Genomic DNA, 21,665 nt, shown 5'->3' on the forward strand with positions numbered 1-21,665 from the left:
AGGCGGCTTGCGGAGTATGGATGTAGATGTAGATGCTGGGAGTGCCAAAGATGGCGGACTTTGTGAAACCTTAATGGCAACCATTTCACGGTTCGTATAGGAATAAAAAAATGTCGTGTGACTAGGGCCTCCCGTCGGGTAGACCGTTCGCCTGGTGCAGGTCTTTCGATTTGACGCCACTTCAGCAACTTGCGCGTCGATGGCGATGAAATGATGATGGTTAGGACAACACAACAACCAGTCCCTGAGTGGAGAAAATCTCCGACCCAGCCGGGAATCGAACCCAGGCCCTAAGGATTGACATTCTGTAGCACTGCTCAGCTACCGGGGGCGGACCGTATAGGAATTAATAGTAGCCAGATGAATCATGATACATCAAAAAGAAAAATGTGCCTTACCATTACTTGCACAGCGATTCTGATGGTGTAATGAGATTTTCAATATCTTAATTAGTTTAAAGTTTAGTATCTGACGATAAATTATACAAGTAACACCCAGAAACGAATTTCCAAAATCTAAACGGTTCATCCGACTTTGTCGATCGACATGTCTCTAGAAAGGTATTAGTGTAAACTTAAATTGGTATAAATTACAGGCATGTAACTTCAATAGTATATGAGTTATTGGAGGTCAAAGTGGTCGATTACTGTCGATCGCGTGAGGCCATAAGTACTCCACAATTACGAGGTGCATTCAAGTTCTAAGGCCTCCGATTTTTTTTCTGATTAACTACTCACCCGAAATCGATGAAACTGGCGTTACTTCTCGATGTAATCGCCCTGCAGACGTACATATTTTTCACAACGCTGACGCCATTATTCCATGGCAGAGGCGAAGGCTTCTTTAGGAGCCTGTTTTGACCACTGGAAAATCGCTGAGGCAATAGCAGCACGGCTGGTGAATGTGCGGCCACGGAGAGTGTCTTTCATTGTTGGAAAAAGCCAAAAGTCACTAGGAGCCAGGTCAGGTGAGTAGGGAGCATGAGGAATCACTTCAAAGTTGTTATCACGAAGAAACTGTTGCGTAACGTTAGCTCGATGTGCGGGTGCGTTGTCGTGGTGAAACAGCACACGCGCAGCCCTTCCCAGACGTTTCTGTTGCAGTGCAGGAAGGAATTTGTTCTTCAAAACATTTTCGTAGGATGCACCTGTTACCGTAGTGCCCTTTGGAACTTAATGGGTAAGGATTACGCCCTCGCTGTCCCAGAACATGGACACCATCATTTTTTCAGCACTGGGGGTTACCCGAAATTTTTTTGGTGGCGGTGAATCTGTGTGCTTCCATTGAGCTGACTGGCGGTTTGTTTCTGCATTGAAAAATGGCATCCACGTCTCATCCATTGTCACAACCGACGAAAAGAAAGTCCCATTCATGCTGTCGTTGCGCGTCAACATTGCTTGGCAACATGCCACACGGGCAGCCATGTGGTCGTCCGTCAGCATTCGTGGCACCCACCTGGATGACACTTTTCGCATTTTCAGGTCGTCATGCAGGATTGTGTGCACAGAACCCACAGAAATGCCAACTCTGGAGGCGATCTGTTCAACAGTCATTCGGCGATCCCTCAAAACAATTCTCTCCACTTTCTCGATCATGTCGTCAGACTGGCTTGTGCGAGCCCGAGGTTGTTTCGGTTTGTTGTCACACGATGTTCTGCCTTCATTAAACTGTCGCACCCACAAACGCACTTTCAACACATCCATAACTCCATCAGCACATGTCTCCTTCAACTGTCGATGAATTTCAATTGGTTTCACACCACGCAAATTCAGAAAACGAATGATTGCACGCTGTTCAAGTAAGGAAAACGTCGCCATTTTGAGTATTTAAAACAGTTCTCATTCTCGCCGCTGGCGGTAAAATTCCATCTGCCGTACGGTGCTGCCATCTCTGGGACGTATTGACAATGATCGCGGCCTCATTTTAAAACAATGCGCATGTTTCTATCTGTTTCCAGTCCGGAGAAAAAAAATCGGAGGCCTTAGAACTTGAATGCACCTCGTACACGAAAAAACGGTAACAGCAGGCTTATAAATATATTTATTCATCTATATCTTTGTTTATATCCGATATATCGTATACATGAAGAAATTGGTTAAATATTTTCTGTGTTTTAGAAAGCACAGATACATTAGGTTACTGGCCTACCTTTTGTTTCTATTCCTTTCATATATGTTTATTTAATTTGTTTATGTATTTAATAATGAGTGCTAGAGCGTTTTTTGGTCCAGCCGTAGGAATATTTATTTAATTTCAAGTTATTTACATGTAAATCCAGTATTTCGAATGTGTTTCATTGTACTGGTAAGTGTACGTTGGCTTGGAGACATGGAAGGATCGCTCTAGCCAATCACGGCACTCATTACTACGGGCGGCGACATCCGAAGTCAATAGAAGGAGAGTACGGGAGACGACACGAGGGAGTGCTGGAAGAGGAGGCGTGACGGGCGGTCGCGGGAAAGACCTGAAGAGTGGAGCAGTTTGCGCTGGTCACGAGAAATAGTAATATTTTGTAGTGCCGACTTGTGCACTTGTGAGATTTCCGTGGCTTCTGCAGTGAAGACGTAGTGAAGTGAATATCTCGCGAGCTATGTTGTTGTTCATAACTAATTACGTGAAGTAGGAACCTATTGTTTCCCTCTTACTCAACTTATATTTAATGTAATTTCTAGACCATCTACACCAATAAGTGTTTTACAATAATAAAGGGCATTCTTAAGGGTACTTCTGCTATCGTACTCATCATTTAAAGTCGTTAAAATAGAACTTGCAGAATTTATTTAATTGCGGTCTTTCATTTATAAATGTCTGCATTACGTACAAAATTCGCAATTGCCAAGTGATAGGAACCTTCGACCATTCGATTCTCGTGTACATTCATATTGTATACTGTAGATTCAGCAGTATCTAGCTTCTAATGTGGCAACTACATATCCCAGCCCCTAGACGACGAAACCAGCCAAAACTTCAAATATTTCATCTCTGAGTCTGGAGGGTACGTAGCTGAGAGCCACCATCACATTTCATTTTTTTATTTGAAAGCCTGCAAGTGATCAGTCCCATCCTAAACTGAGCCCTCATGACCAGTGAAGACGTATCTGGAGGTGTCCCTGCCACCGACGGAAAACTGACACCAATTTCACTCCCCATGTGGCCCGTCAACAAGGACTGACGGTCTGGAGTAACATCTCTTTTCATAGTAGGACCCCCTTTCTCTTGAATAAACCACACCATTCTTCTCAAATTGTAGTCATTTGTTTGTCTGTACGTGTATATTACATCTACCGATTTCTGTTTCAATCGGATTATTCCTTGTTCTCTCTCTCTGTTCTTTTTTTGTGGGGTGTGCCCTGTGGCTTTCCTCGGCACCAAGCAGGACACATGTTGCCAGCTCCGGTGCCAGGTCACTTGTTTGAGGGCTACAGGTTGAGCGTCTCGTGTAGCCGACATATTAAAATTTTTAGGTTACGATCTGGTAATATTTTTGTGATTATTTTGTATTGTTTTACGTTTTATGATGCGGGGATGGTTGTGACTCTAATGGGCCATTTGTGTCCCAATTTATTTAGATTCTTGCAAAAACTATATTGTTTATCGCCGTACCACACACAGAGAAAAGATGTGTGGTTTAACCTTTGATTGTCACAAACGTGCTCGCTACATTCCTCCGACTGTGCGCCGTTCTTATCACCCTATATCACTGCCAGTGCTAGGAGGCCGCTTCCCGGCTGCTGCCTGTGAACTGATGCTGCTCCACGGCGCGGCTCTCCTGTGCAAAATATTTCAGGCAGGTGGGGAGTGACGATTTTGTCTACCTCTCTGTGTTTCGCCGTCCCCAATACAAAATAAATACAGTTACTCTAACAACTTAACTTTTTCACTTTAAAACTCCTCCAGAAGTGAATCACTGCATAGACAAACAATATCAAAACAATGTCAAGTGGATACCTGCCATCATCTGGCGCAGAGAAATTGGGTGATGAAAACACTGGTGCACAGGGCGTGCACCATCTCTGACGCAGAGAGTCTGCCGCAAGAGCTGGAACACCTGACAACTGTATTCCGGAGAAACGGGTACTCGGAATGGCAGATCAGACGCGCTCTCCGCCACACCTTTACAGTACAGCGTGTGGAGACGGAAGAAGTCACGGAGAAAGAGATAGCCACTGCCTATATACCCTATACTGGCGCACTATAGGGGAAAATACGACGAATATTCAGGAAACACCGAGTAGTAACTGTCTTTTGCCCACCAAATAAAACGCGAGCATTATTGGGAAGTGTCAAAGATGATCTCGGTTTGCGGAAGGCCGGCATATACCAGATTCGTGTCAATGTGGGAAGACCTGTATGGGACAGACAGTGCGCACCATCGAAGTCCGTTGCCGAGAACATCAGAGGCACACTCGACCTGGGTATCCCAACAAGTCGGCGGTCGCAGAGCACTGTTTGTCCGAAAATCACGAAATGGGCTACCAACATACCAGGGTCTTGGCACAGACATCTGATTAGTGGGGCAGCGTCGTTAGAGAGGCTATCGAAATTCGTACCAGGGACGGATTCATCAACTGAGATTGCTGCTACAACCTCAGCAGCGCAAGGGAACCAACACTGAGTCTAATTAAAAAGATGCTCAGCAAAGGAAAGGAACGGGCGACTGGGGCGGACGAGGCAATTACACCGACGCCACCACAGACGACGATGCCAGCGTCTTACCAACCGCTGACGCGCAGGCACGGACCGCAGAGAGAATGCCTCGCGAGGGGAGGGGATTTAACACAGCCGCCCACCCTCAGAAGCTCAGTTCGTCAGTGCACCTGACGATGGCGACATGTCTGATCGCCGAAATATTGTGCCCGTTGGACACTATGGGCCGGCAGTACACCCGTGGACTGATCGAGCAAGAAATACTCCGGGAGAAACTGAAGAATCACAATGTCAATATTGTTCCATGCCTGCCTAAGACATACGTCTTTCATGGAGTTTTTAGTAGGATGTTAAAAACTATGACGAAAGAGAAACGTCCCTTTCATTTCATCTCACTAACTTGGTGGTTCTTTCATAGTTTCTCTTCCATAAACCTATCATCCTACATATATTCCTGACAGTGATATCTCACGGAAAGAATGCATCTATCAGTGATATCTCACTAATACATCGGCAGTCGTTAAGAACACAGTAATAACTGTTTAGCTCCACGTTTTTGATTCCGTTCACGAATTGCCAGCGACGTAGTTGAGCAGAAATGCGGCCCACCAATGAGATACTTATTACCCGATTTTACGAAAACTATCTGGAGGAAGAATTTGAATCTTTCACGGCTTACAGTATGGTATCTCAACACACTAAAGAACTGAATTTGTTTTTGTTATTTGTATTAGTTACTGTGCTGCATCTAGTTAAGAAAACTGTCAGTGGAATTTTAAGATTTTTGCATAAGTAAAAACACATTGCGTAGACCTTGCGTATGGTTCGTTTTTTCCGCGTGCTATACGAGATAGGAATAATAGAGAATTATTGTCAAGATGGTTCGACGAACCCTCTTCCAGGCACTTGAACGTTATTTGCAGAGTATCCTTGTAGATGTAGATGGTTCGTTATATGGCACTGACTGCAGCGTATGAAATACTGCTAACACTTCGAAACTGTATTTAATACACCACCAATCTCAAGCTATTGGTTTTTATATCTAAGCCGGCCGGTGTGGCCGTGCGGTTCTAAGCGCGTCAGTTTGGAACCGCGTGACCGCTACGGTCGCAGGTTCGAATCCTGCCTCGGGCATGGATGTGTGTGATGTCCTTAGGTTAGTTAGGTTTAAGTAGTTCTAAGTTCTAGGGGACTGATGAACTCAGTAGTTAAGTCCCATAGTGCTCAGAGCCATTTGAACCATTTTTTTTTTTTTATATCTATGGGAGTGATGAGTGTATCGCGCCCAGTTTTCTGGTCATGACCAACGTGAATCATGTGGTCATAATACCCGCCGTATTTCATAAACGGTTCTTTTTTCGGAAACGATAGCTCGGAAAAAAAATATTCGAAATTTTTGACCTATCCAGATATAAACGCAACAACAATATTTTTCTATGGAAAGATGTGTTCCGCTTAGGCCGGCCATGGTGGTCTAGCGGTTCTAGGCGCTCAGTCCGGAACCGCGGGACTGCTACGGTCGCAGGTTCGAATCCTGCCTCGGGCATGGATGTGTGTGATGTCCTTAGGTTAGTTAGGTTTAAGTAGTTCTAAGTTCTAGGGGACTGATGACCACAGATGTTAAGTCCCATAGTGCTCAGAGCCAATTTTTTTGTGTTCCGCTTAACAGTACTGAATATCTCGTCGGAAACGAATACTGCGGCATCGCAGATATTAATATTACGATATTCTGTGTGGGATATTCAGTTTTAGTCGAAGCCCGTTCGTTGGTATGTCACAAGATTTAATCTCTAAGAAACAAAAAGTTTACTTATTTCAGTTTCCATCGAAATCTTTTGTTTATTTACAGCCTGTAGGACGCATTATAAATACATGTAACGATATCAGCTAGCCAACAAGTCTCTCCAGCAACACTACTGCAATGGTCTTTATATGGAAGCGTCTGACAGTCGTCTACTTCAATTTCTTCCATCCTGTAACGCCAAGTGCCAGAAGTAATTGCCTGTCACCCTCTTCCTCTGCACAGCAACAAGGGAGTCCCATTTTCTCAGTTAAAAACGAAGGTGGAAACAGCAACGCAAATAAGATGACAACAGCAAATGCACACATGCAGAATGATGGACGGGTGCTGAGGACTCAGAGTGGAAATGTGGCTGTTTGGCTACTATACCTGGCCGCTAGGTGCCTCGTTTGTTAACGCGTGCAAAGTACACAGAGAGCGAATAGATGGCCGTGTTAACACGATGTGAGCACTAAGACGGTAGCAACGGGGTGCGCGTATAGACGACACCTGGCAGAAGTGTCAAATGCAGGTCTAAATGCGTCCATAGCAACTGTGGACAGTACCAGGGGCGCACGTTAAAACGTCCAGAGCAGTCAAAAATAAATTGCTGATGTTGAGTAGCACAAACAAATTCTCTAACGCCTGAGTCGTGGGTGCGACATGGAAGTTTCTGTGATGGAATCTCACCCATATCACTTAGAAAAGATATAGTCAGCTTGATGTACAGTCTGTGTGTGTGTGCGTGTGTGAGTGTGAGTGTGTATTGAACTGAGGACCAATTAAACGACGGAGAGGCTTCGTCCCCGCCGTACCCCTCAGTGGTTCACAACCCCACAACAGGGTACAGCAGTCCACTCACCCCACCGCCGCCCCACACCGAACCTAGAGTTATTGTGCGGTTCGGCCCCCAGTAGGGCACGCCTTCCCGCTCAGGAAGCACCTAGCGGCTAGCCGGGCGGGCGCTAGTATAGTACTAGACGCTCCTGTCCCATCTTTCTAGTCTTACTTCCTAACGTTACGCTCTCGTTTGAAAAACTGTGGCCCAGAGTGCATTGCATCCTATTTAAGGAGCTCCCCATACTCGTTTTACTGGAGACTGCTACATTGGGCACGCATAAAATATTATATTAGCTCCGAAAAGCAGCTCACAACATTCATTGCTGAATAAAGTATACACAGTACTTAAGAGGGGATGACAGAGTGGCGCACGAAAATATTGCTCAAATTCAGGATTTTTTTCTCCGTACTGGAATGTTGCAGACAAATCGGGTTTTCTGCAATAAATAAAGCATACATTGAAGTTTTGACTTGTATTTTGGTATTTAAAGATATTAATGTCTTCACTGTGTAATTGGGATTATCCCAAGGCAGCTGTGAAAGGAGATAGATCGACGGTTCTCGCTGTAACTCCGGTTGTGGTTATCTGGAACATGAAATTAACGTATGATCTGATCCATACAGATGCAATTTTAGTTCATGGATTTGGAAACAAATTTCTTTGGCGAAATTTTAGATATTTGAAAAAACTGTCATTTTAGACCCCTCTTTCTCGGCCGAAAAAAATACTAAATATCAGCATAAATAATCGGCTGCTATGAACTGAAGAGAATTCAATTTGCTTCAAGGGAGACCTAAAATCATTAAAATCAGGTGAAAATTGTAGCGTGGGCGACAGCAACTATGCCGCAAAACACGGTTTTGACAAACGTGTATAAAGTTAGACAAGTATTTATCATCAAAAAGAAAGGGACAAAGCTTGAAACTTACAGAATATCATCGACGCCCGGTCCTTGATAACTGTCGCCCCAGCAAGTGTACGGCCGCTCTCTGCTACTTTGACGTGATAGCCCTCATTTTCGTCCTCGAAGCCCTTTTCGTCGCTGAGCGCATCGCCTCTGGTGCCTCTATCTTCACAGAATCGGCGCATTTTATGGCCGATTTTGATTTAGAGGGCACTTGCCACATGTATTAAGGCAGTATGGCCAAATTTGTAGCAATGTTGACAGTTCCGCTGCGGCTGGATGTTATTCTTGGAGCGTATCTCCAAACGAACCTATTGAAACTTTCGTTCCCATTTTGAGTAAAAGCACCCAAACAACGCTCCAGCAAACCAAGTTTACTTAAATCGGTATAAACAGGGGTGATGGCACCGATAACGACTTGTGCCAATGGCAACGAAGGGCGATGAGAGAGCGGAACCGGTTCTCTAATGCTGAGTCATGTCGTGCTCGCTCGGATTCAAACGCTCACAGAATAGTTACTTTTTGGAGTTAGCACATAATATTTAGGGGAATAATTCTTCAGTGTATATACATTCTAATTCCTTAAAAAAAATCGATTTTTTTTTACAGTTACCGTATCGTTCCCCCTTAATTCCGTTCTGAACAGCCCCGACATTTGACAAATTCTGTGACTAGTAATAACTTAATACTAAATTACGCTTCCAAGAAGTTCAAATCCATAAATGTTGAGAGCGAATGGCTGTCAGGCGGTAGCACGTTGTACTAGGTGGCAGGACGCTGGCACCGGAAGTGGAACCCGCTGACCCTCCAGCTGAAACAGTTGATTCTGCATTTTGCTCCGCTGTTGTTGGGCCGTGCATCGCCCCTAATAACTCGGCAGGAGCAGGATATTGAACAATGCTTTAACTACCCCATGTAACCAGAGCTGAAAAATAGTGCGTCAAGGGCGGCGCCAATTCTATATTATGGTGTCGTTTCGCCGCACACGCCTGCTGCGCAAGCAAGCTCCCTAACTCTGCTCTATCCTGTAGAGCAGGGCTTCACAACATACGTGCTCGCGGAGCAAGCTGAGAGCAGCAAGGCGCGAGCACGGAGCAGAGCGAGCACGCTACCCCCACTACCGGACCAGAGCGGAGAGTGGGGAAAGTCACGTGGGGCACACAACAGCTGCCGCCAGTCAATGTAAATCCGCGGCCACCTGCAGGGATATCACTCACGAATTATTACTGCGACAAATGAAACAAATAAAGGAGAATGTACACATGCCACATAATTTTATTAGCTTAGTGTATGCCTCTACATTCGCATTGATTTGTGAAGTGTTACACAATAAAAGATGTCACTGAAGTGTGGGATTCTCGGTTATCTTGTACTTTTTGCCCTTTACAATTGCGTCTATGTTCGGAGTAATTGTTCTTGTGCATTTTAGGCGCAGCGTGCAGTTTAAATTTTGATCAGACAATGCGTTGCTCAGGCGCGTCTTGTTACATTTCATTGCAGAGAACAGTTGTTCACAAACATACGTGGAACCGAACATTGATATTATTGTAGCCGCCAGTTTGTGCAAACGAGGAAATCTATCCTGAGGGAAGTGTCTGTAGAATTCCAAAATGTTTTTCTTGTTCTCAAATTTGTCTCTGTATTCTCTGTCACACTGCAGGTCAATAATTTCTTGCTGCAGCTCGGGACGAATCTCTTAAATATTCGCTGAATATGGAGAGAACAGATCAAAATCACTGTCTAGTGCTGTCAGATCTGATCAACTAAACTATGTGAATAACGTTCACAGTCTTTGTGAACATCTTGCATGGATGATAATTTAGGAAAATGAGCTAGGTTTCCTGTTTCCAGCTGACTCACCCAAAGTGTCAATTTCATTTTAAAAGCTCGTATTCGATCTATGAAATGAGTAATTAGCAGATCTTTACCTTGTAGTAAAATATTCAAAGCATTCAGATGGCTAGTTAAATCTGCTAAGAAAGCGAGATCACATTCAAACGTGCGCGCGCATTTCCCCTCCCTCCCTCCCTTCCTCCCTCCCTACTCCGCGACCTTGCACCTGCTCGCGAGCACGTGCCTGAGCAGACGCGAGTACTCGCTCTCAAAACCGGCCAGTTGTTAAGCCCTGCTGTAGAGCTAATGCACCCCCTGGACACAAAGGAGGCCTTGGTGTCCCAATGGAACCCACAGGAAGTTCACCGATGATCTTTACCTCCGTACCACAACCTCTTCTTGCATTATATTCGTAAGATGAGCTGCGATTTCCCACCCGTATTGTTAGTGTGTGTAGAGCTTATTGCACACTTTACAAGTTAAGCATGATCAAGTGGTCCTGTCGGACAACGAACAAGAAAAGCATTTCAGTACAACGGAGAAATGGAAGTTCTTAATTTCTTATCTGTTAAGACCTGGTATGGCGTCAAGTTGCCGCATGATATTAGGACGCAACAAATCAGAAACCTTGTACAGAATGAGCACGTCTGTCGTTGTAGAGTCCTCCCGATAGACTCTCGGTGATATCAGATGTAGTCTCTTCCTCTCGTCAATGTGTTAGGTTCCTTGTTGCACCACACTAGAATCTTCTGATGCTGAAATGTTAGGTAACTCTCACAGAAGTTGCGTTGGCTTTACTCAAGGGGCGTGGAAACTACGTCTAACAAGCAGATTTTTTGTCATACCGAGGCTTATCTATGCAAAGTCTTCATTTTACATTAGAAACGCTACAGAAGGATTATTAAATGATTTGAAGAAGTTTTCACTGCAGCAGTTGAAGCAGGACCACGAGAAGCTGACAAACAGTCGGTTATAACTAAACACTCCGTCTTCAGGCTACAAGTGGTCCATCAGACGGCCGTGTCATCCTCAGATGAGGATGCGGATAGGACGGGCATATAGTCAGCGCACTGCCCTCCCGGTCGTTATGATGGTTTTCTTTGACCGGAGCCGCTACTATGCGATCGAATAGCTCCTCAATTGGCATAACGAGGCTGAGTGCACCCCGAAAAATGGCAACAGTGCATGGCGGCCCTGATGGTCACCCATCCAAGTGCCGGCCACGTCCGACAGCGCTTAGCTTGTGATCTGACGGGAACCGGTGTATTCAATGCGGCAAGGCCATTGCCTCGGTTGTAACTAAGGGTTGCAAAATTTTCTTTCGGTAAATTACCTGAGTGAGACATGTTGACGAAATATAGCATTTTGCAGCATCGGTCGCAGAACCGATCGGGGCCTTCTGCTTTGGAGCCGAATGGAAGTCTTAAACCAGACGCTCAGACGATTCTTTGATGATCTTGGACGTGGATTCCTTCACCTCCGCTATCGGGCGCAGATCTGTAGGACATTTAAATAATACGAGGGCTATCCACAAAGTACATTACGTTTTGGAATTAAAAATAAATAAAGTATGAAATTTTTTTTATTATATACAGATGAAAGCCACACTTAAATACTACTTTTCTACATAGTTGCCATTTAAATTAAGGCACTTATCGTAGCGGTGGACGAGCTTGGAAATTCCTTCGTCGTAAAATTCGGCCGCCTGCGCCTTCAACCACGTGGTTAATCGGTAACTCGGTAGAAATACGATTTTTGTGGATTTCCTGGAAAGAGGTACTACAATAAACTCTCAAAGGTATTGCCAAACTCTGCACAACCTCAGAAGAGCAATACAAAACAAGCGCAGGGGAAAGTTGGGCTCAAATATCTTGCTGATTCACGGCAACGCCCGGGCCCACACTGCAAATGCCACTCGTGAAGTTCTCGAATCTTTTAAGTGGGAGTTGTTTCCTCATCCGCCGTACAGTCCCGACCTGGCACCGAGCGACTTCCACTTATTCCCAGCAATGAAGAAGTGGTTGGCTATGCAGCGTTTTGATGACGACGCGCAGCTTCAAGAAGAGGTAACCACGTGGTTGAAGGCGCAGGCGGCCGAATTTTACGACGAAGGAATTTCCAAGCTCGTCCATCGCTACGATAAGTGCCTTAATTTAAATTGCAACTATGTAGAAAAGTAGTATTGAAGTGTGGCTTTCATCTGTATATAATTAAAAAAATTTCCAAAACTTTATTTATTTTTAATTCCAAAACGTAATGTACTTTGTGGATAGCCCTCGTATTTAACGTGATGCACTATACTGATCATACCCTTATCCTTTGGTACGGTGTCAGTCTTTTCTTTCTGTATATACCATATTTTCCTTTGTATTTTACTATGCTTACTCTATTCATGGTAATAGAAGTAAAAATATTTAGGCTGTATCTATGTGAACAAATGAAGTGCTATCCAGAGAGTTAATTTGTCTAAGTTCATTCTGAACAAGTCGTGTACCTCTTGCGTATTGTGGAAATATCGTCACAAGGGGAAACACGACTCAAACATGCAACCAGCAAGCTGTCAGAGTCTGCGAAACCTAAAAAACCTGGAAAAGATCACAAATGTAGAGCCAAGCGAAGAAATCAGCTTACCATAACCAACGGCCTTGCCTTGTTGAGTACAACGGATATTATCGGATCACCGAAGTTAAGCAACGCCGGGCGTGGCCGGTACTTGGATCGGTGATCGCCTCGATTGCGCTGTTGGCAATTTTCCCTTTGCCTTTCCGGGAGAAGGAAGCAGGGGTGGTGGCGTAAAGTTCCCGACCACTAGACTTCGCACCAATGTCCTGAATTAAGTTCCAAACTCTGCACAGTGTCTTCATGTAATGAGGGCACGTGACACTGTCGATTGTGATCCGTCCGTCCGTCCGTTGGTAACGATAAACATGGCGACCCTCTTGTTGCTGTTCGAAACGAGTAGTATACGTGCTGGCACCGCACCCTCTCCCTTCACTCATCATTACACAACCCAAAATTGATACCACACCGCACACACAACACATTACAGTAATCTACATGTATCAGATATACTTAAGACACAAATCTCACACATTGCGAAGGATAGGAGAAACCTTTCCAATTAGCCGGTTTAACCTGCCCCTCGGGGTCTCCCAGTCAATACGACTTTCCTTACCTTACCTTACCAGTACTGTAGCTGCAGTGTCACAGGTGAAGTTATGTACAAAAGGTTTCACTGCGATACGTTACCTACACTCCTGGAAATTGAAATAAGAACACCGTGAATTCATTGTCCCAGGAAGGGGAAACTTTATTGACACATTCCTGGGGTCAGATACATCACATGATCACACTGACAGAACCACAGGCACATAGACACAGGCAACAGAGCATGCACAATGTCGGCACTAGTACAGTGTATATCCACCTTTCGCAGCAATGCAGGCTGCTATACTCCCATGGAGACGATCGTAGAGATGCTGGATGTAGTCCTGTGGAACAGCTTGCCATGCCATTTCCACCTGGCGCCTCAGTTGTACCAGCGTTCGTGCTGGACGTGCAGACTGCGTGAGACGACGCTTCATCCAGTCCCAAACATGCCCAATGGGGGACAGATCCGGAGATCTTGCTGGCCAGGGTAGTTGACTTACACCTTCTAGAGCACTTTGGGTGGCACGGGATACATGCGGACGTGCATTGTCCTGTTGGAACAGCAAGTTCCCTTGCTGGTCTAGGAATGGTAGAACGATGGGTTCCATGACAGTTTGGATGTACCGTGCACTATTCAGTGTCCCCTCGACGATCACCAGTGGTGTACGGCCAGTGTAGGAGATCGCTCCCCACACCATGATGCCGGGTGTTGGCCCTGTGTGCCTCGGTCGTATGCAGTCCTGATTGTGGCGCTCACCTGCACGTCGCCAAACACGCATACGACCATCATTGGCACCAAGGCAGAAGCGACTCTCATCGCTGAAGACGACACGTCTCCATTCGTCCCTCCATTCACGCCTGTCGCGACACCACTGGAGGCGGGCTGCACGATGTTGGGGCGTGAGCGGAAGACGGCCTAACGGTGTGCGGGACCGTAGCCCAGCTTCATGGAGACGGTTGCGAATGGTCCTCGCCGATACCCCAGGAGCAACAGTGTCCCTAATTTGCTGGGAAGTGGCGGTGCGGTCCCCTACGGCACTGCGTAGGATCCTACGGTCTTGGCGTGCATCCGTGCGTCGATGCGGTCCGGTCCCAGGTCGACGGGCACGTGCACCTTCCGCCGACCACTGGCGACAACATCGATGTAGTGTGAAGACCTCACGCCCCACGTGTTGAGCAATTCGGCGGTACGTCCACCCGGTCTCCCGCATGCCCACTATACGCCCTCGCTCAAAGTCCGTCAACTGCACATACGGTTCACGTCCACGCTGTCGCGGCATGCTACCAGTGTTAAAGACTGCGATGGAGCTCCGTATGCCACGGCAAACTGGCTGACACTGACGGCGGCGGTGCACTAATGCTGCGCAGCTAGCGCCATTCGACGGCCAACACCGCGGTTACTGGTGTGTCCGCTGTGCCGTGCGTGTGCTCATTGCTTGTACAGCCCTCTCGCAGTGTCCGGAGCAAGTATGGTGGGTCTGACAAACCGGTGTCAATGTGTTCTTTTTTTCATTTCCAGGAGTGTAGTTTGGACAAGACGAGAATAGAAGCTACAGAAGAATGCTGAAGATTAGATGGGTCGATCACATAACTAAGGAGGGGCGTATTGAACAGAATTGGGGAGAAGAGAAATTTGTGACACAAGTTGTGTAGAAGAAGGAATCGGTTGGTAGGACATATTCTAAGGCATCAAGGGCTCAAAGGGCTCACCAATTTAGTATTGGAGGGCAGCGTGGAGGGTAAAAATCGTAGAGGGAGGCCAAGACATGAATACACTAAACAGCCTCAGAAGGATATAGGTTGCAGTAGATAGTTGGAGATGAAGAAGCTTGCACAGGATTGAGTAGCATGGAGAGCTGCATCAAACCAGTCTCTGGACTGAAGACCACAACTACAACAACAATAACATGCTGCTATGTATATACGCGGATCTAACATCTATAATAATAAGTTCAGAATACTGAGCATAGCGTCTGAAGTCAGCGACAACGCTCATTACCAGTAACGAGGGTAATACAATACGGGGCGTCGCTCAGTACGTCCATTCGCTGAGCTAGCCATAGAGTTTTTACGACAAGAGAAGCACGCCTAAATCTTAGCGTTCGTCTTTTCGCGACTGTGTATTCCTTCCCTAGGCTACATACGCTTGCCAGACCATAAATTTCAAACTCATGATTGTCATGAAACACCTTATGTTGACGACATGCTAACGTGGCTTTCAACCCCTTCTTCATTTGATATGAAATTAAAGAAAAATCCATTAATGTCAAGAGTGAATTAAACAAGAGCACTACTTCGTTACGTCATCCGGTATCTGAGTACCTTAATCATGCAGTTCATTGAAGCTACCTTTCCAATGGCTACGTCGTCACGACCATTTCTCGTGCTATGAGAGGTCTACTTGCGCCACGAATCTTCTAATACGACCAGGTTATACAAAGCTTACCAAGCACTGGAAACTTGATCTACCCTTAGATCCAAGTGCGTTTACTACATGCTGACCTGCCAGGAGTGGCAAATCAACTTCTCTATGTGGGTTCCTCGCATGTCGGTATCACTCGATCCCCTGTCCCCTACGGAATTCTCTTTGTTGCGAATCAAACAGAGACTAATTTATAAATTTACAGTTATCCTAACTGAATCACTTCGCTTTATGGGAGACTTGATTCTTAATGTATTAAATGCAAATGAACCCTTTAGTGCACTATGTTATTAACATTAATTCAGCTTAAACTAAATTATTTAAGAAATTTGTGGAGTGCAGAAAATTTAGATAATACTAATTGTAAAAGAATGAATAAATTCTGCTACCATGGAAAGAAGAATGATATACCGGACGGAGCAAAGAGGACACAAAAAGCTATCACAGGCAAAGAACTAACTAGCATCAAATGTCGAGCTTAATTTTAGGACGAAAGTTTTGGGAATGTACCTCCGGAGCACAGAATTGTGTGGAAATGAACATGAACTGTAGGAAAACCCAGAAGAGAAGAGACTTGAAGATGTGTGATGTTATATAAGGGTGTTAAAAATTAGGTGGATTTATAGTAAACTGGGAGGTTCTCCGCAGAATCGCCGAGGAAAGGTACACTTGGAAAATAATGACACCATGGACAGGATGATAGTATGTGTTTGAAGATCTCAGGGAAACCATTCCAAGGTACCTGATGGGTCTGTAGAGGGCAAAACCTGTAGGAGAAGACAGATATTAGAATACATAAAACCCCGTCCGAACAGGCCTTGGAAGGCCCAAAGGAACCGACCGGCCGCCGTGTCATCCTCAGACCACAGGCGTCACTGTATGCGGATATGGATTGGCATATGGTCAGCACGCCGCTCTCCCGGCCGTATGTCATTTTACGAGACCGGAGCCACTACTTCTCAATCAAGTAGCTCCTCACTTTGCTTGCCAACAGCGCTCGGCAGACCGAAAGGTCACCCATCCAAGTGCTAGCCCAGCCCGACAGAGCTTAACTTCTGTGATCTGACGGGAACCGGCGTTACCACTGCGACAAGACCGTTGGCATTAGAATACACACAACAAATAATGTGGGACGTCGGCTGCAGCTGCTAGCCTGCGAAGAAAAGGCCGACATAGGAAAGAAATTCTTGGCGGACCGCATCAAACCATTCATAAAAAAGGTGATCCAAACAAAGAAGCAAAATTTTGGAAATTTGTGGTAAGGTCTTACGGGACCAAACTGCTGAGGTCATCGGTCCCTAAACTTACACACTACTTAATCTAACTTAAACTAATTTACGCTAAGAACAACACACACACACATTCCTGAGGGAGGACTCGAACCTCCGACGGGGGAACCCGCGCAGACCGTGACAAGAAATGCGAGACCGCGCGGCTACACCGCGTGGCAAAAGAAGGGTAGGTGTAGTTTCTACGCTACAAGTTGCAAGACTTTTTCTATCTAACAATGAATTTAAGTATATTGCACGCAGTTGTCTATATTTATTTAATTTTTACAACCCGTTTCGATTATAATGCATCTCCACGGTATAAAAAATCATATATTAATTCATATATTACAGGGTTGTTACAAATGATTGAAGCAATTTCACAGCTCTACAATAACTCTATTATTTGAGATATTTTCACAATGCTTTGCACACACATACAAAAACTCAAAAAGTTTTTTTAGGCATTCACAAATGTTCGATATGTGCCCTTTTAGTGATTTGGCAGACATCAAGCCAATAATCAAGTTCCTCCCACACTCGGCGCAGCATGTCCCCATCAATGAATTCGAAAGCATCGTTGATGCGAGCTCGCAGTTCTGGCACGTTTCTTGGTAGAGGAGGTTTAAACGCCGAATCTTTCACATAACCCCACAGAAAGAAATCGCATGGGGTTAAGTCGGGAGAGCGTGGAGGCCATGACATGAATTGCTGATCATGATCTCCACCACGACCGATCCATCGGTTTTCCAATCTCCTGTTTAAAAAATGCCGAACATCATGATGGAAGTGCGGTGGAGCACCATCCCGTTGAAAGATGAAGTCGGCGCTGTCGGTCTCCAGTTGTGGCATGAGCCAATTTTCCAGCATGTCCAGATACACGTATCCTGTAACGTTTTTTTCGCAGAAGAAAAAGGGGCCGTAAACTTTAAACCGTGAGATTGCACAAAACATGTTAACTTTTGGTGACTTGCGAATTTGCTGCACGAATGCGTGAGGATTCTCTGCCGCCCAGATTCGCACATTGTGTCTGTTTACTTCACCATTAAGAAAAAATGTTGCTTCATCACTGAAAACAAGTTTCGCACTGAACGCATCCTCTTCCATGAGCTGTTGCAACCGCGCCGAAAATTCAAAGCGTTTGACTTTGTCATCGGGTGTCAGGGCTTGTAGCAATTGTAAACGGTAAAGCTTCTGCTTTAGCCTTTTCCGTAAGATTTTCCAAACCGTCGGCTGTGGTGCGTTTAGCTCCCTGCTTGCTTTATTCGTCGACTTCCGCGGGCTACGCGTGACACTTGCCCGCACGCGTTCAACCGTTTCTTCGCCCACTGCAGGCCGACCCGTTGATTTCCCCTTACAGAGGCATCCAGAAGCTTTAAACTGCGCATACCATCGTCGAATGGAGTTAGCAGTTGTTGGATCTTTGTTGAACTTCGTCCTGAAGTGTCGTTGCACTGTTATGACTGACTGATGTGAGTGCATTTCAAGCACGACATACGCTTTCTCGGCTCCTGTCGCCATTTTGTGTCACAGCGCTTTCGAGCGCTCTGGCGGCAGAAACCTGAAGTGCGACTTCAGCCGAACAAAACTTTATGAGTTTTTCTACGTATCTGTAGTGTGTCGTGACCATATGTCAATGAATGGAGCTACAGTGAATTTATGAAATCGCTTTAATCATTTGTAATAGCCCTGTAGTTACATGTGTTGCCAAAGTTGTTAGGCTTGCCATATGAAAAACTGGCTAGACACTTAACAAAGGATTATTTATATTTCGAACATAGGGTCAAAAAGATAAATGAAATAAATTTCTCTACTTTGAGTACTATACCTTCCGAAAAATTCCTTCTGAAGAATTTTTAAGAAAATGTATTTACTTCTCTGACTCCGTAGCCGAGTGGTCAGTGCGATAGACCCTTATGCAGGCTACCCAGGTTCGATTCCTGGTACTGCCAGGTGTTTTTTCCTTGATGGGAGGACTGCACTGGGCTGCACTGCCATTTGAGGATCGAAAGGTATCGCCTCCGAAGTCGGAATGTCGACAACGGCCAGCAGTGTTGTGTGCTGACCCCATGCCCTCCATTCTGCTTCTGGTGATGAATGACTCAGGTGGTCGGTGGCGGGTCCATTCGTAGCACACGAATGACTGAGCTGCTCGGTCGCGGGATTTTCCTTTCCTTTGTCAATTAATGACTTACGGAAACAACATGGTAAAGGAATCGTCAGCTCTTCACATCATTAGCACTTACCAGCCCCATTGCAGTCAGCATGGGTGAGGAATCGTGCATAGAGACAAGAATACTGCTGAAAAGAAATCTATCGTACAGAAGGTGGAGTGGCACCATATCTCCGCATACACCAACATATTCAAAGTTTCTGCATGGAGAATTCTACCACTGTTTGCTTGCCTCAAATGATCCCCGGCATTAACTGAGCGTTCCATTAATTTTTCAATATCTTAAATTTTCAAGAGTTGTAGAGTTCATCGGAAAACGTCTAAAAAAATTGACTGATTATTGTAAATTCCAAAGTTACGCTGTAATATGTACGATATAACTATGCTGAGTCTTCATGGCTACCTATAATGCATTGATAATACATGTGCTGTTAGCTGATCTGCAATAAAATGCAGATGATCATAGGACCGATGCTGACCTTTTTTTCTGTTCTGAAGAAGAAGTAATTACTTTCCCAGTAAAAAAAGTACATAATTATGAAATTCTGATATACCGTCGAAATGTATCGATTTTGTCAAAGTATAGACAGTAGAAAACTATTTAAGAATAACGATTTATTTGTATAATACACTCCTGGAAATTGAAATAAGAACACCGTGAATTCATTGTCCCAGGAAGGGGAAACTTTATTGACACATTCCTGGGGTCAGATACATCACATGATCACACTGACAGAACCACAGGCACATAGACACAGGCAACAGAGCATGCACAATGTCGGCACTAGTACAGTGTATATCCACCTTTCGCAGCAATGCAGACTGCTATTCTCCCATGGAGACGATCGTAGAGATGCTGGATGTAGTCCTGTGGAACGGCTTGCCATGCCATTTCCACCTGGCGCCTCAGTTGGACCATCATTCGTGCTGGACGTGCAGACCGCGTGAGACGACGCTTCATCCAGTCCCAAACATGCTCAATGGGGGACAGATCCGAAGATCTTGCTGGCCAGGGTAGTTGACTTACACCTTCTAGAGCACGTTGGGTGGCACGGGATACATGCGGACGTGCATTGTCCTGTTGGAACAGCAAGTTCCCTTGCCGGTCTAGGAATGGTAGAACGATGGTTTCGATGACGGTTTGGATGTACCGTGCACTATTCAGTGTCCCCTCGACGATCACCAGTGGTGTACGGCCAGTGTAGGAGATCGCTCCCCACACCATGATGCCGGGTGTTGGCCCTGTGTGCCTCGGTCGTATGCAGTCCTGATTGTGGCGCTCACCTGCACGGCGCCAAACACGCATACGACCATCATTGGCACCAAGGCAGAAGCGACTCTCATCGCTGAAGACGACACATCTCCATTCGTCCCTCCATTCACGCCTGTCGCGACACCACTGGAGGCGGGCTGCACGATGTTGGGGCGTGAGTGGAAGACGGCCTAACGGTGTGCGGGACCGTAGCCCAGCTTCATGGAGACGGTTGCGAATGGTCCTCGCCGATACCCCAGGAGCAACAGTGTCCCTAATTTGCTGGGAAGACAGTCTTGGTGTGCATCCGTGCGTCGCTGCGGTCCGGTCCCAGGTCGACGGGCACGTGCACCTTCCGCCGACCACTGGCGACAACATCGATGTACTGTGGAGACCTCACGCCCCACGTGTTGAGCAATTCGGCGGTACGTCCACCCGGCCTCCCACTATACGCCCACTATACGCCCTCGCTCAAAGTCCGTCAACTGCACATACGGTTCACGTCCACGCTGTCGCGGCATGCTACCAGTGTTAAAGACTGCGATGGAGCTCCGTATGCCACGGCAAACTGGCTGACACTGACGGCGGCGGTGCACAAATGCTGCGCAGCTAGCGCCATTCGACGGCCAACACCGCGGTTCCTGGTGTGTCCGCTGTGCCGTGCGTGTGATCATTGCTTGTACAGCCCTCTCGCAGTGTCCGGAGCAAGTATGGTGGGTCTGACACACCGGTGTCAATGTGTTCTTTTTTCCATTTCCAGGAGTGTATATCGTTATTTCAGATACATCAACGTATAGTCAACATCTCTAGTCGTAACTTTTCTGTGGCGTCATTGGTCATCAACACACAAGAGAATGTGGTTAGCACACTGTTGATATGGTCTTTCCCAAGCCGGAGCTTCCCTTTCAAGTAGCTACTCATGACGCTGAGTACGCCCTGCTCCAAACCTCCCACCACAGGAAAATCCTTGAAAATACCCGTAGTCTACCCCTAGCCTCCAAGTGGCATTCTGAAACGCGACCACTCTTTTTTTCTACGTACTAATTTTTGAGCAAATCTTTGAAGTACAAGGCAGTTAATGAAATTCACAAATAATGAAAAATGTTCTACCATCCACAGTCTAATAATTAACGACCTGTGGTAATTTGAAAATGCAATTAATCCACAGACACGACAAAAATAAGGGATAAAAAAGAAAACAAGAGTCACAGTCCGATGTATTCTACTCACGCGGATGAGTGCGCGCAGTGGACTTGGAAATATCTCAGAAGTTGCCAAACATGATTCGTATTTTTGGTTGCTGAATTTATCCTCTATTTTGATTTCCAATAAAAAATTAACTTCCATGTGAAATACAACTTTCAACATGCAAAAAAATCTGATTGTAGTTTTTCT

At 45.7% G+C, this 21,665-nt stretch overlaps 1 protein-coding gene and 1 pseudogene across 1 annotated transcript in view; one reads left to right on the forward strand and one right to left on the reverse strand.

The window, feature by feature from the left end:
- The window catches only part of LOC126188679 (Kv channel-interacting protein 4-like), a 601,427-nt gene that overhangs the window by 174,433 nt on the left and 405,329 nt on the right, over window positions 1-21,665 (forward strand). The window lies entirely within an intron of this gene.
- LOC126189406 (5S ribosomal RNA) lies at window positions 16,563-16,680 on the reverse strand (annotated as a pseudogene).

This window comes from Schistocerca cancellata, chromosome 5 (genome assembly GCF_023864275.1).
Source record: "Schistocerca cancellata isolate TAMUIC-IGC-003103 chromosome 5, iqSchCanc2.1, whole genome shotgun sequence".
In the NCBI taxonomy this organism is placed as follows: domain Eukaryota; kingdom Metazoa; phylum Arthropoda; class Insecta; order Orthoptera; family Acrididae; genus Schistocerca; species Schistocerca cancellata.